Source organism: Lactuca saligna, chromosome 2, assembly GCF_052625555.1.
Source record: "Lactuca saligna cultivar CGN05327 chromosome 2, ASM5262555v1, whole genome shotgun sequence".
Classification (NCBI taxonomy): Eukaryota; Viridiplantae; Streptophyta; class Magnoliopsida; order Asterales; family Asteraceae; genus Lactuca; species Lactuca saligna.
Genome location: NC_136418.1, coordinates 161487686 through 161503436, shown reverse-complemented (window position 1 = coordinate 161503436; position 15751 = coordinate 161487686).

The window sequence follows — 15751 nt, the reverse complement described above, 5'->3', positions numbered from 1 at the left end:
ACAACTTTAATTGAAGCCTAGTTGCCCAACATGTTCTTAGTAATAGTTTAAATTATTAGCCCTCGACTAGTTTAATTTTTTTTTTTTGCAAGCTTAACTCCAACCTGCATGTATATCTCTAAGAATTCAGGTAAAGATCTCTTTCTTCACCTTTGTTATTATAGAAACCTCATTCTATATGTTTGTAAAAATGAATTATGATAAAGGGTTATTTTTGTTGATCTTTGATGCCTTGAAGATAATTTAGGAAGATGTTCAATATAAGTGGTGTTTGAAGTGATAAAAGGTTTAATAAAATCCGTGAGACCAGATCCTTAAGATGGGTCTAATGGTGGCTAAACCATTATATTTTTATGCACATGATTACTTGACTTGAAGCAAAACTTCCCGGCATGTGTATGATAAAAGTTCTATGAGAATCCCATCATCTCCCATCAACATCAATATGTTAAAATTTTAGCACAAGTTCAATTAAAGCTCAATTTTCCAACATGTTCTTCATAAAAGTACTAGAAAAAAATCAAGGAGTATCAAATGTTTTATTATTTGTCGCCAATATTTAGCTTTTATTTGCTATATATGTGAATCAAAATGTTTATGAATCTTTTTGTTTCCAGAATAAACCAGGTGGAAATGTGATAGAATGGAATTGATGATTCTTGAAGGAATATGGTGATGGAGTGTGTTTTTTTCCATTGAAATATGAATTTTTAGGAATAATGAAGTCTTGATGGTGGAATTTTTATGCATGTAGATGGCACAAGAGGATAGTAATGCAGGTGGTAATCAATATCCATCAGAGAAAATGGAAAGATAAAGCGTTACACATTGTATTTTTCCAATAATTCTTCAAGAATAGTTAAATCTTTAAGAATTCTTCAGTTTCATAAAAAATTTGTGGTCCTATAGAGCTAAATCATTATATTCTTCAAGAATTTCTTCATTTGTATAAAATATGTATAGTATTACAAAGTTAGAATACTTCATTTCTTCAAGAATTCTAAATAATTTTAGTATTACAAAGTTAGAACACTTCAATTATTTAAGAATTCTTTGGTTGTATAAAGAATGAAATATGTTAAACCATTCTTAATCATAAATTCTAAAAGAATATATACATGAAACTCATATTATAATATGAATCGATATAACGTTGTAGTTGTTAAAAAAGTTAGAATAATAATCAAAATTGATTAATAACATCTTTTTATATGTGAAATGTAATTTACATTTTAATTTCAAAGTTAATTCTCAAAAATCTCTTTAATTAACTTGTATTCTTTAAAAATGTTTAATTCTAAACAAAAGTTGAATAAAGTCTTTTTTAATTATCGTGATCCTACGGTTTGTTAAAATAAATGGTGTAATTATCCATAAATGATGGACGTTTAAATTTTAAATATTAAGATAATTAAATATTTAATTCAAATACAACAAAACTAGGAGATAAATAAGGTATCTTCCTTTTTAAGTTTTGACTAATAAACTAAAATACCCTTATTAGTGTTTAATTAAAAAAAAAAAACTAATTATTTAATTCTCAAATATTTACGGTTATGCCACTAAATCTTAGACCATAGATCATTTAAATCGGATGCTCCACATTTGATCATACGTTCACACAATATATACAATTCACATTAAATCCTAACCCTATATATATATATATATATATATATATATATATATATATATATATATATATATATATATATATATATATATATAGGGTTCAACAGGTTTAGAATTGATAATTTGACTCCATTTCCTGTTCCTTGTTTGGTTGTAGACTTGGGGTAGAATTATTTATTCGACTGTCTATTTAATCATAATTATATAAATATTATATTTATATAAGTATAAAAATCATTTTAAACTTATTAAACAAAAATATAATTTTTGCAAACTATTTTTATACCATTCGCGTATAAATATGGAATTTCATGGGACAACTGTATCACAAATTTTTCGACTTAAACTTACCGAATTGTTAACAATACAAAGGTTTTCGTTTCAGTAGAACACAAATATATAAACTATATATAATAAGTATAGTTTATGGAACTTACATATTGTTTTTTAGAGTTCAGATTACAATATAGAAAACAAACATATAAACTATAATAGATATAGTTTATTGATCATATATATTACTTTATATTTTCAGACTAACTTACAGAAAACAAAGATATACTTACAGTTTATCTATTATGAAGTAACTTTTCATTATTCTACATGTAACCGTCAATATAGCATTTGTGAGACACACTTCACGTACTTATCTAAGTATCAACCAAGTCCTGAAATTATAACCAGAGTCTCTTGGAGGGAAAGCGTGACACTTGTGTATAGATCTATACGGGACTGACAATCTCACACCTGAGCTGCTTACCACAACTAGGCCAGCAGGCCTGAGGTGACATATATCATACCGATTTCGACGCCTGAAGAACGTCGTGTTCAGACCATCTTAGGTCATCAAACATGGTTATAATAACTCACAATTTGGTATTGAACAATACGATTAGTGTAAAAATAAGTAAAAAATTTCACATAGGTTTATTAAATAATAAAACTATAATACATAAATTTACAAGTACATATGGTAAATCCAAGCATTTACAATTACACAGTTTTCATACAAGTACAAATACAAAATATTATGTTAATATAGGGAAAACATATTTTTCATGGTTTCATATGAATTAAAACCACATTATTCTATTCCAGAGTACAATAACATTTACATGTTTTGAGTACAACACATTACAACAGAAAATATAGGATTTTCTGGGAAAATATACTTACACTTTCAAGGAACAAATAATAGATTTCAGTTACAAACATGCTTATGAACTCACCAACTTAATTGTTGACACTCTTTTCAAAACTATTTGTATTCTCAGGGAATTAATAAACAGGTACATCCACAGGTTTTTGAGAAGATGGAGTATTATATACTCATGTCTTTTATCTTTTAATATACATTTTGGTGTCATATATACAATGTCTAAATACATATGTAAAAACTTATAATATATCAATACATGGTTGTTGAACTTTGATTACCATTATGCAATTGTTGTGATAATGTACATGACGTCATCAACCCTTGAGCAAATCCGTTGTTCCGGTTTGGGGGTGTGACACAGCATCATACCCCCGTGTTTAATTTTTCCAATTATTTACAAAAATATCACAAATCATCCTGACTTTCTATTATTTTGATCTAACGGCGCTTATTTGGTTCTCAGCTTTCGGGAAACTATAAGTTCTCAAATGATCCTTCCTATATATATATATATATATATATATATATATATATATATATATATGGAAAAGTGAATATACTCTTAAGGGTATATATACTTAGGTACCCGAATTCACCATAATATGTTGTTTTGTTTGATATATTCATTATAATGTTCTTAAACATCAACCCCTAACTTGATTTACTTTCAAAATTTTCAAAATTTCACTATTATCTTCCTCTTACATCATATCTTTATGTCGAACACCTATTAGGTTATATATATATATATATTAGTTGAAAACGAAAATTATGTAAGAGGAAGATAAATGTAAAATATTGGAATTAAATGAAGTTAGAAGTTGAATTAGAATAACATTGGACAATCACAATATGTATATATGATATAAAACGACGTAATATGGTAAGTTTGTGTACCTAAACTTATATACCCTTAAAGCTATATTCATTTTTCCCTATATATATATATATATATATATATATATATATATATATATATATATATATATATATATATATATATATATATATATATATAGAGAGAGAGAGAGAGAGAGATAGAGAGAGAGGGGGAGAGAGCTAGGTTCGAGTATTCTAACTAATTATTGTATGGATATCGTATGCTATGAGAATTACTAAGAGAATAAGTTGTTTAGCAATGCGAATACGTTCAAACTTACAAAAATATCATCATTTTCATGCATTATCGCTAATTATTATTTATTTTTGTTCTCACACATCGTTTTTCACTCATTTTCATTCTGACAGAATACGACCCAATAAACATTCTGATATAAATGAGAATAATAATAATAAGTGTATAATAACGTTATAGAAGATTTAATTAGTGAGAATGTGTTAATGACAATAGTTGTGTAAGATTGAACGTATTCGCATTGCTAAACAACTTATTCTCTTAGTAATTACCATAGCATATGATATCCGCACAATAGTTAGCTAGAATAGAATAACCTATATATATATATATATATATATATATATATATATATATATATATATATAGAGAGAGAGAGAGAGAGATAGATGTTCATCTGAGACCATGCTAATTTTGTGAGATATGGGGACGCAATACTAGTCGCTCATCTTGAAGATCAAAAAATTCTAAAATGAGAAATAAAAAGAAAAATCCAAAAAAAAAATTATAAATATTATTTTCGTTATTTAATTTACCCAAAAAAAATGCAAAAACTAAAATAAAACAATTGCCTTTTTTATTCTAATAGAACGTTATAAATAATCTAATCAAATTTTTTAAAATTTATAATATTCTAATAAAATTGGTAGATATATTAAAATATTCTAATATTCTATTATAATCATTAGATTTGTTAGAATATTCTAATATTCTATTAGAATTTTTTTAATATTTATAGTTTGATATTCTAATAGAATACATTTAAAAATTCGATTTGAATATTTATAGTATAATATTCTATTAGAATATTTTATATATATTTAAAAAAATGGTAATTTTTTTAAATTTTTTATTTTTAGTGGATAATATAAAGGACAAAAATAATATTTAAAATTTTGAAAATTTTCATATTTTACATTTTAAAAATATTTATTTATCTCTAAAATGAATGGATATGATTGCATCATCATGTCTCACAAAATATAATGGTCTCATTGAACTTAATCATATATATATATATATATATATATATATATATATATATATATATATATATATATATAACTCCTTTATGAACAATACTACCTTCTTATTGGTCCAAAAAAAAAATCACTTTTTTAGTAATCTGGCCCTCTTTTTGTCTCTTATTTTAATTTTCATTTTCCCCTTTTATGAAACTTTACTCGTCTCCTTGGTTTGAGAGCGTTCATGTACACTTGGTGGTAGTCAGGATATCTAGTGACGACGTGTTTTAGGGTTAACTGATCTAATGACTCAAATACAGACACTTCCTCGAAGTTGATCCTACGGATGAAAGTGGGTCCAAACCCGGACCGAATGGACCTGGACCCGAAAAACCCAGAACCGGTTAACGAGAATTTATAGAACTGGAAACCGGACCGGTATATAGGAACTGGTTCCGGTTCGGTTACGGGTACGGTACCGGGTAAAGTGGGTCTAGAACCGGAAAACCCAGAAACATCAAAATGGGTAGGTTGGAACCCAATAAAGTGGGTTTAGAACCGGAAAACCCGAAAAAACCGAAATTTTTTGGTAATTACTTACTACTAAGTGGGTTGAACTTTAAAAATTTTGATATTGATATCCCGACTTTGGGGGACTGTAACTCATTGAATATGAAACCAAAATTAACAAAATTATAGTATAAAATCATGTACAAACTCTAAATACACTCCGGAAATGACCGCATGTCAATCCGATTTTAAACGAAAGAGATATGCATGTGTTAACATTTTCATAGAATACAAAGTACAAAAACAAATAGTTGAAAAGTTGAAAATTTTTAATATTGATATCCCGGCTTCGGTGGACTGTAAATCATTGAATATTAAACCAAAAATGACAAAATTATAGTCTAAACTCATGTACAAACTGTAAACTACAAGTAGGAAAAAACTACATGTCAATCCAACTTTAAACGAATTAGATATGCATGTTTTAAAACTTTCACCTAATACAAAAAACTGAATAACTAAAAACTTCCAACTTTGATATCTCGACTATGGGGGAATGTAATTCAATGAATATAAAACTAAAAATGACAAATTTGTAGTCTAAAATTATGTACAAACTCTAAACTAAATGTTGGAAAAAAAAGCGCATGTCAATCGGAGTTGAAACGAATGAGATATGTATCTTTTAAACGTTTCACAAAAATCGGTTCCGACCCTAAAAGTGGTTCCGGTTCCAAAAATTGGTTCCGGTTTTTAGACCCGGTTTCCCGGACACGGTGGGCCCAAACTCGAATTGCCCGGAACCCGGATAAAGCCAGTTTTTAAACTCAGAACAGGAACCGGTTCTATATATTCCGATTCCAACGATTCTGGTTCCGATTTTGGTCCGGTTTTCTAGTTCTAAATCTCATCCCTAGTTGCTCCCACCACCGCCTATCTTCTACTGCTTCATCTCTTTATTCTTCTTTACCTCCTTCGTTTTACTTCTCGCTTCCATCTCTAATACCATAGGCAGAAGTCAGCTTTCATCGCCAATGCTAATAGTACAACCACCGCCACCATGGCAATATTTTTGGTCTAAATTAATGGTGCATGCTCCACTTCTTCCATATTTTCCCTGATTTAGACATCACGTGCTTTCCCAATTTTTCTTCGTCCCTACAAGCTCTTCGTCTCAAGTTCCTATGATTCGGTCAATGTTTACATGAATAAAAAAGATTTCAGATGTCGAAACAAGCTTGAACAAAGTCTTAAAGCAAAAATCTGGTGAGTTCATGATTTTTCCGTGTATTAATTATTTTTTCTTCTTCATATGTTGTTTATATAATGATTTTGACAATTGTATCTGGTTTATACAAGTTCATCAAACACAACCAACAGCAACTGCAAAATCAAGGCTAAACCTGAATTGGTTCTCGCTACCGCGAGTCCAAAATTTTTAATTTTAATAGAAAACGTTTATAAGAAAACATCATCTATTCATATCATTTCATAAAACAATAATCTCATGTCTGAAATCGTATCATAAGAGTAGTAACAATATCAGAGTACAATCCCAAGAAATCTTAAAATGCGGAAATCCAATGTGTGTGAATGATGTGCAGCTACCGCGTCGGCTCCTTCCCCTTCGCTGAAGAGGTACCTGAAAGAAAACTAAAAATTATAAGCATGAAGCTTAGTGAGTTCCCCCATCACACCACATACCACACAAACATAAAACATACATATTGTCGAGCATATCTGGGTGCTGGAATCCCCTTCGGTCCTTTCGACCGGGCATCGGGAACTATTTCACCCCTCTATTACTACCACATAACATATATCACATAATCATAATCTACCTAGCATGACTGGGTATTACTACCCGTTCGGCCCTGTCGATCGATAATTTGTGGGGCTATATCCCCTACTGCTACTATCACATAACATCACAACATACTAGCACATAAACATATTAGGTACTAGTAAACCTAGATGAATATCACAAAGACAATCATCTAACATACAACTCTTACTGGTGGGCCGACATTGTGGTCATAGACCCACCACTACTGGAAAGTAACTCACCTCGTACAAGTGATTGCTGATAAACTGGGTGAGAAACCTCTGTCTGTTGCTGCTCCGGCGACTTCCCGGTTGTAATTTCCATAAAGACACTTAATTAGAAGCTAACAACTAATCTTAGGGTAAAATGACCATTTTACCCCTTTGACCCAATAGGACATACCAAAGTTCCAATTCTAACTTATTAAGCCTAAATCTCCTGTGGTCCTTTAAGGATTACCTAAGGGCCCACTAACTAACCATTCACCGAATTGGACCTCATTCCTTAAATGGGCCCAAAATATCACAGTCCATCATAATAATCCTCAAGGGCCCAACTTGGCCCAAGAAGGCCCAATACTCGAGTCCTAAGTCCTCAAGTCCGAAATCATGCTTCATAGTGGGCCACGGGGCCCAAAAGTCCTGGCTCATTTCCTTTAGGCCCAAAAGTCCATTAGCTCACGAACTGCAGGCGTACGCGTGGCGTAACGGGCATGTACGCTGCCTTGACCAGAGATCGGGGTTTTTACCCAGTACGCGACGCGTAGCGGGGAGTACACCCAGCGTACTGGCCAGTTCCCTAAAAGCTTAATTTTTGACTTAATCCAGTAAGTCTTTTTGTCCAAACTATAGATCCAGGTCTTTTAAGACATCTTAAACCATAAAGTCACGAACTTTATGTGCATACACGCAATGTTGGGGTCAAAACATGACTTTGGTCCATCTAACTATCCCCAAAATTCACTTACCCTTGCATGGTTGTTGCTTAACCATAAAGATCCGATTTTTATGACTCCTAGTGCAGCTAGAAGCCCAAAAGGATAGGTATTATGGTCTGAAGTCATCAAGATGCAAGAACTCTCAACAATTGAGTCCAAAAGTAACTTTAAACACTCCCAACAACAAATCTAAGAAGATAATGGCCAAGGTTGGAACTTGATACTCAACTAAGTCAGAAAAGGTGCTACTCTTCTGGATCTACAAGCTCTTGGCGGATCCTTGCTCCTTCTTCAAGTTCCTTTTTCTTCCAATGCCCCCAAAACTACACTAAGTTCTCTCCAATAGCTAAGAACACACAAAAGTAGGCTACGGTTTTCGAGATGACTGCTTAAGGGAGTTAGGGAGGTTGGTCCAAGGTCATAACATCCTTTATATAGGGATAAGTCCCCAAAATTAGGTTTTAAGACACAGCGCGTGTACGTTGGGTGTACCATTTGGTACGTTGGGTGTACGCGGTTAAGCTCGCGTCTTGGATCCTAGATTACGTTGGGTGTACATGGGGGTTACGCCATTCGTTCGTCCGCCATCAGTCTTATCATGAAGGCCCAAAGGCCCAAGTCCGAACTCATAAAATTATTTTCCTTAAATAAATACAAATTTAATACCTCATAAATCTCGAGCGCTACAAATCACCCCCACTTGAATTAGACTTCTTCCTCTAAGTCCACTGTTGTTGTTAGAAATAACTCGGGGTAGTGCTCCCTCATCTCGTCTTTTGGATCCCACGTCCATTCTGAACCCTTGCGGTGTTGCCACTGCACCTTCACTAGAACTACTTCTTTGTTCCTCAGCACCTTTGTCTTCCTATCTAGAATGGCTATCGGTCGCTCAATGTAGTTCAGGATCTCATCCACCTGGATATCCTCGAGAGGCACCACTGCAGAGTCGTCACCAGACACTTCCATAGCTGGGAGACATGGAAAATTCTATGGATCTAACTGAGTTCTGATGGTAGATCCAACCTATATGCCACCTTGCCCACCCGAGCTATAACCCTGAAGGGTCCAATATACCTAGGCCCCGGCTTGCCCCGCTTCCTAAATCGAATAACACCCTTCCATGGCGACACCTTCAGGAAGACCATATCCCCAACCTGAAACTCCAGGTCTGAAAGGAGCTTGTAGGCATAACTTTTATGCCGACTCTGTGCAGTCTGAAGTCTGCCCCCTGACCTGCTGAATCCCCTCTGTCGTCTTGAGCACCACTTTGGTGCTCCCCATGACCTTATAGCCCACCTCGCCCCAACATATCAGTGTCCTGCACTTCCTCCCATATAGCATCTCAAAGGGAGAACGATCGATACTCGTGTGGTAACTGTTGTTATGGGAGAATTCAGCTAACGGTAGGAAAGTATCCCAACTACCACCGAAGTCTAGCACACACGCCCACAGCATATCCTCTAGAGTCTGGTTGGTCCGCTCACTCTGAGCATCGGTCTGTGGGTGAAAATTGGTGCTAAAGTGTAGACGAGTACCCAACTCGTCGTGGAATTTCTTCCAGAATCTCAAAGTGAACCGTACATCCCTATCGGAAATCACAGCGACTGGAACTCCGTGACGATCCACCACCTCTCGAATGTAGATGTCGGCCAACTTCTCGGCCGATATACTCTCCTGGATCGGTATAAAATGGGCACTCTTGATCAATCGATCCACGAAGACCAATATGGAATCCACTCCTGCTCGGTCTTGGGGAGTTTGGTGATGAAATCCATGGTAATATCTTCCCATTTCCACATGGGAATATCAAACGGCTGCATCTTGTTGTGAGGCCTCTGGTGCTTGGCCTTGACCTTCCTATAGGTCAAGCACCGCTCCACATACCATGCTACATCCCGCTTCATGCAGGGCCACCAATAGTCAAGACGAAGATCTCTATACATCTTCGTCACCCCGGGATGGAGAGAAAACCTGGATTTGTGCGCCTCATCCATCAATATTTGATGCATGCCTCCATGATATGAGACCCACACCCTACGATGACGAGTCAATAACCCTCGGCTATCATAGTCGAAAGAGGAAACTTGACCCATTATACGCTCGCTCTTCCGATGTTCCTCCTTCATAGCTTCCTGTTGGGCCTCTCGGATCTGCTCCAACAGTGGAGTCACTACTGTCATCCACATGAAAATGTCTCTTATCGATGCTGCCTTCCGGCTAAGCACATCGGCCACCACATTGGCCTTCCCTAGGTAGTAAAGGATCTCACAATCATAATCCTTCACCACATCTAACCATCGATGCTACCTCATGTTCAGATTTGGTTGGTCCATGAGGTATCTCGGACTCTTATGGTCCATGTAAATGGTACATCAAACCCCATAGAGATAGCGTCGCAAAATCTTGAGGGTGAAGACGACCGCCCCAACTCCAAATCGTGCTTCGGGTAGTTCGCCTCATGGGGCTTCAACTGCCTCGAGGTGTAGGCGATAACATGCCCTCTCTACATCAGTACTACGCCCAAGCCCGAAATAGATGCGTCGCAGTATACAACAAAATCCTCCATGCCCTCTAGCAGGGCTAAGATCGGCGCCTCGCACAATCTCTGTCTCAGTGTCTCGAACGTTGCCTGCTGCCCCCAACGAAAGACTACGACCTTCTTCGTTAGCCGAGTCAAGGGTACGACTATCTTGGAGAAATCATGGATGAATCTCCAATAGTAGCCGGCTAATCCAAGGAAACTTCGAGTCTTAGATGGAGACTTCGGAACCTCCCATCTCATCACGGCCTCCACCTTGGCCGGGTCAGAATACCGTTATGGTTGACAAGGTGCCCCGGAAACTGCACCTCGCGCAACCAGAACTCACACTTAGAGAACTTAGTGTACAAGCTCTCCCTCCTCAAAATATCCAAAACCTCTCGTAGATGATCCTCATGCTGCTTCTGTTTCTTGGAGTAGACCAAGATGTAATTAATGAAAACTATCACAGACCGATTTACCACCAGTCTACATACGCGGTTCATGAGGTCCATGAATGCGATAGGAGCATTGGTGAGCCCGAAGGGCATCACCACGAACTCATAGTGGCCATAGCGAGTCCAAAAAGCAGTCTTCTGTATATCCTCATCTCTGACCCTCATCTGATGGTAACCTAACTGTAAGTCTATCTTGAAAAACCAAGATGCTCTCTGAAACTGGTCGAACAAATCGTCTATCCTCGGAAGTGAGTAACGGTTCTTCACCGTTACCTTGTTCAACTCCCGGTAATCTATGCACATGTGATGCGACCTGTCCTTCTTTTTGACCAACAGAATCGGGGATCCCCAAGGATAGCTACTCATCCTGATGAATCCCTTGTCTAGTAGCTCCTGCAGCTGCGTAGACAACTCTTGCATCTCGGGAAGAGCCAACCGATATGGTGCCTTGGCTATCGGAGCGGCACCAGGGACTAGGTTGATCCTGAACTCCACCTGTCGCTCCGAAGGTATCCCAGGAAGCTCCTCTGGGAACACATATGCGTAGTCCCGCACCACCGGAACATCGTTCACCGTCCCCTTACCCACCTCCCAGGTATCCATAACATAGGCGACATACCTAGTGCAGCCTTGTTGTAGGTAGCTCCTAGCCCTTGCTGCTGAACACAATATGGTTCCATGATGTGGCTTCTCGTTGTGGATCACCAACTCACCCCCACTTGGGGTCCTGACCTGCACTAACTGATGTGTGCAGTCTATCACTGCTCCATTAGGGCTCAACCAATCCATGCCTATAATCACCTTGCTCCCACACAACGGGATGGGAACCAAGTCTACCAGGTAGCGCTCCTCGAATAACCTCAGTACACAAACTCTGATTACTGATGATGCTCGCACTGATCGGTCATCAACAATCTCAACCTCTAAAGGGCAATCCAACATTCCCGAAGACTCAAGGAACCTCCTGCTAAGTGCAAGGAAAACGAATGATCGAGTGGTACCCGAGTCAAACAACACTTGTACTAAGATACCTTTCACATGGAACGATCCTAAACATATATACACAGAACACATATAAATAACATAAGTAGCATATAAATATATCGGGGGGGAAAGAATCATACCCGTCACCACATCGGGTGCGGCGCGTGCTTCCTCGATAGTCAACTGGAAGGCTCGGCTCCTCACCACTGGAGCCTCCACCTTAACCTGCCGTCCATCTGTAATCCGTAGGGTCGCTGGAGTAGGCGCCTTCACCGGCACTGCTGCTGTCAACTGGGGACAATTGGCCCTTTTGTGGCCCTGTTAGTTGCAGTGGAAACATAGCAAATCTGATGTCTGAAAAGTGGGCGTAGGGTCGATACAATCCTTGATGAGATGCCCCGCCTTGCCACACTTGTAGTAGCCAGACGATCCCAACCTACAAACCCCCTCATGTGCCTTGGCGCATTTCCTGCAGCATCCTCGACTCTGTGGGCCTTTCGACCCCGTGTCTGATCCCTTTGGCTTCTTCCCCAAAGCCCCAACCATATGCTCCTCCTCTACCTTCCTCTTCCTTATGTGCTCCAAATGAATCATTATCTTCCTTGCCCTGGCAATCATGGAATATAGAGTCGGACAAGCTGAAAAATTGACATGCTCCCGGATATCGGCTCGCAGCATGTCATGGTATCGGGTCCTCCTTATATCCTCGTCTCCTACGTACTAGGGCACCAATAAAGCAATCTCCCGGAACTTAGTAGTGATCTCTGCCACTGTCTCGGTCGTCTGTTTCATGTCAAGGAACTCCTAGGTCAGTTGTTGAAGCTCTACTGTGGGTCCGAACTCTGCCCTGAACCGGATCACGAAATCTGACCATGCCATGGCCTCAATAGCCGGGGAGTACGCCCAGCATACTGGCCAGTTCCCTAAAAGCTTAATTTTTTACTTAATCCAGTAAGTCTTTTTGTCCAAACTGTAGATCCAGGTCTTTTAAGACATCTTAAACCATAAAGTCATGAACTTTATGTGCATGCATGCAAGGTTGGGGTCAAAACATGACTTTGGTCCATCTAACTAGCCCCAAAACTCACTAACCTTTGCATGGTTGTTGCTTAACCATCAAGATCTGATTTTTATGACTCCTAGTGCCTCTAGGAGCCCAAAAGGACAGGTATTATGGTCTGAAGTCTTCAAGATGCAATAACTCTTAATAATGGAGTCCAAAAGTAACTTTAAACACTCCCAACAACAAATCTAAGAAGATAATGGCCAAGTTTGGAACTTGATACCTTAACTAAGTCAGAAACTGTTATACTCTTCTAGATCTACAAGCTCTTGGTGGATCCTTGCTCCTTCTTCAACTTCCTTTTTCTTCCAATGCCCCCAAAACTACACCAAATGCTCTCCAATAGCTAAGAACACACAAAAGTAGGTTAGGGTTTTCGAGATGACTGCTTAAGGGAGTTAGGGAGGTTGGTCCAAGGTCATAACATCCTTTATATAGAGATAAATCCCCAAAATTAGGGTTTAAGACATTACGCGTGTATGTTGCGAGTACCCTTTGGTACGTTGGGCGTACGCGGTTAAGCTCGCGTCTTGGATCCTTGATTATGCTAGGCGTACATAGGGGTTACGCCCCGCGTTCGCCCGTCATCGGCCTTATCATGAAGGCCCAAAGGCCCAAGTCCAAACTCATAAAATTATTTTCCTTAAATAATTACAAATTTAATACCTCATAAATCTCGAGCGCTACAGCTACATGTTGGTCTTTCGGCTTTGCAACTGTCATACTTGAAGAATCATGTGATTGAACATAAGGAATGGGAGGAATTCCTAACTATAGTTTTGGGAAGTGGATTTTGGATAAGAAACATTCATATAAGGCGTTCAATGAAATGTTTGGTCCAATTAAGGTATTCATTCCGCCTTACTGTACCTGATTTATTAGTTGATTATGTTTGTTTGATCATCTATTTTCTTATGTTTTTCAGACTTGCTTAGCAGGATATAATTATAGCTTTTGAGATATAACATGAGTTTGTTTTCCCGTTTTATATATATATATATATATATATATATATATATATATATATATATATATAGAGAAAGAGAGAGAGAGAGAGAGAGAGAGAGAGAGAAAGAGAGATTCATTTGAGACCATGCTAATTTTGTGAGACATGGGGACACGATCTTAGTCGCTCATCTTGAAGATCAAAAAAATTGTAAAATGAGAAAAAAAAAATCTAAAAATTCTTTTTATAAATATTATTTTTGAAATTTGGGATGTTACACAAAATAGACTAAAAAAACACGAAAAATTAAAAGGGGTCAACCTCTAATAAGGGGAATGCATATAGATTTACCCTAGTAGTATTGAACGTCTAGTTCCACTTTTAAGTTATCTTTGTAATTTGTCATTACAAGTATAAAATTGTAATAGTATTTTTCCTTGATGATTTACTTAAAATTCACAAGTCTACTATGATAAATGAAGTTTTTTTGTCGCATGTCACACTCTCATTCAATATGTCAAATGTCATTTTGTCGTTATTTTGAATTAATTTTTTTATTCCACATGTCATTTTATGAGTTTTTGTTTTATTAAATTAACATAATATTAATGTAATAATTACAATAAATATAAGATAAAACTTCAAAAATGGTCCCTGTGGTTTCCAAAAATATCAAGTTTAGTCCCTAATTTCAAAAAACCTCACAGATGGTCCTTGTGGTTTCAAAGCTTTTAACAAATGGTCCTTTTCGCTAACTCCGTTAGCTTTTGGCCGTTAAGTGAAGGGCATTTCTATCATTTCACTATTACAGGGACTATTTATGAAGTTTTGCATTATTTTTTTTATAAAAAAAGAAAAAATATATAATTATTTAATATTAAATGGTCTCTCTCTCTCTCTCTCCTCCCAATCCCCACTGCTGATTGTTGCACCTACACGTGAACCTAAGCAGACGAGCCACCGTCGACTAGAGCTTGATCATCGTAAGCTCAATAAAGGCAGCTCTCAGTTAATCTGATGGTCTCGAGCTCGCATATCAGATCTGGATTGAAACTATATCGACCGGTTCAATGATTATTCCTGCAAAATTAGATCGACCAGTTAATTCGAACATTGCTTATTGGATCGTGGTTGTCCGTTCCTCACTCACTTGTTCTCCTGGGTAATTTCATTGAATATATCAACTTCCACTGATTCTAGTTCATACATGATTCATTCATAATCAAATTTCGTTTTTCAAAAATAACCCAAAATCTCTTAACACGAATTCATATTTGATGTTTCACAATTTGGAATTAGATTAAAGACGTAGATCAACATATGTTTACTAAATTGAATATTTGAAGACAAGGATGGATACAACACATGTGCATAAAACTAATAAAAGAAGGGAAAACGAGTCTTGCACAACATATGTTCGATGAAATGCTCGAAAGAAAAATCTCATCTAAATCATAACCTCAAACAGTTACAGAAAAAGTCAAAATTAAGAACTGTGCGATGAACTTACAGTATGTGTAAACGTAGTCCCAGTTGATATCTCGATGAAGGATAAAAATGGAGATTTGAGAAGAAGACCATTTTCTTAGTGTCCATTTGAGAGTTGTTAACCCTTCTTG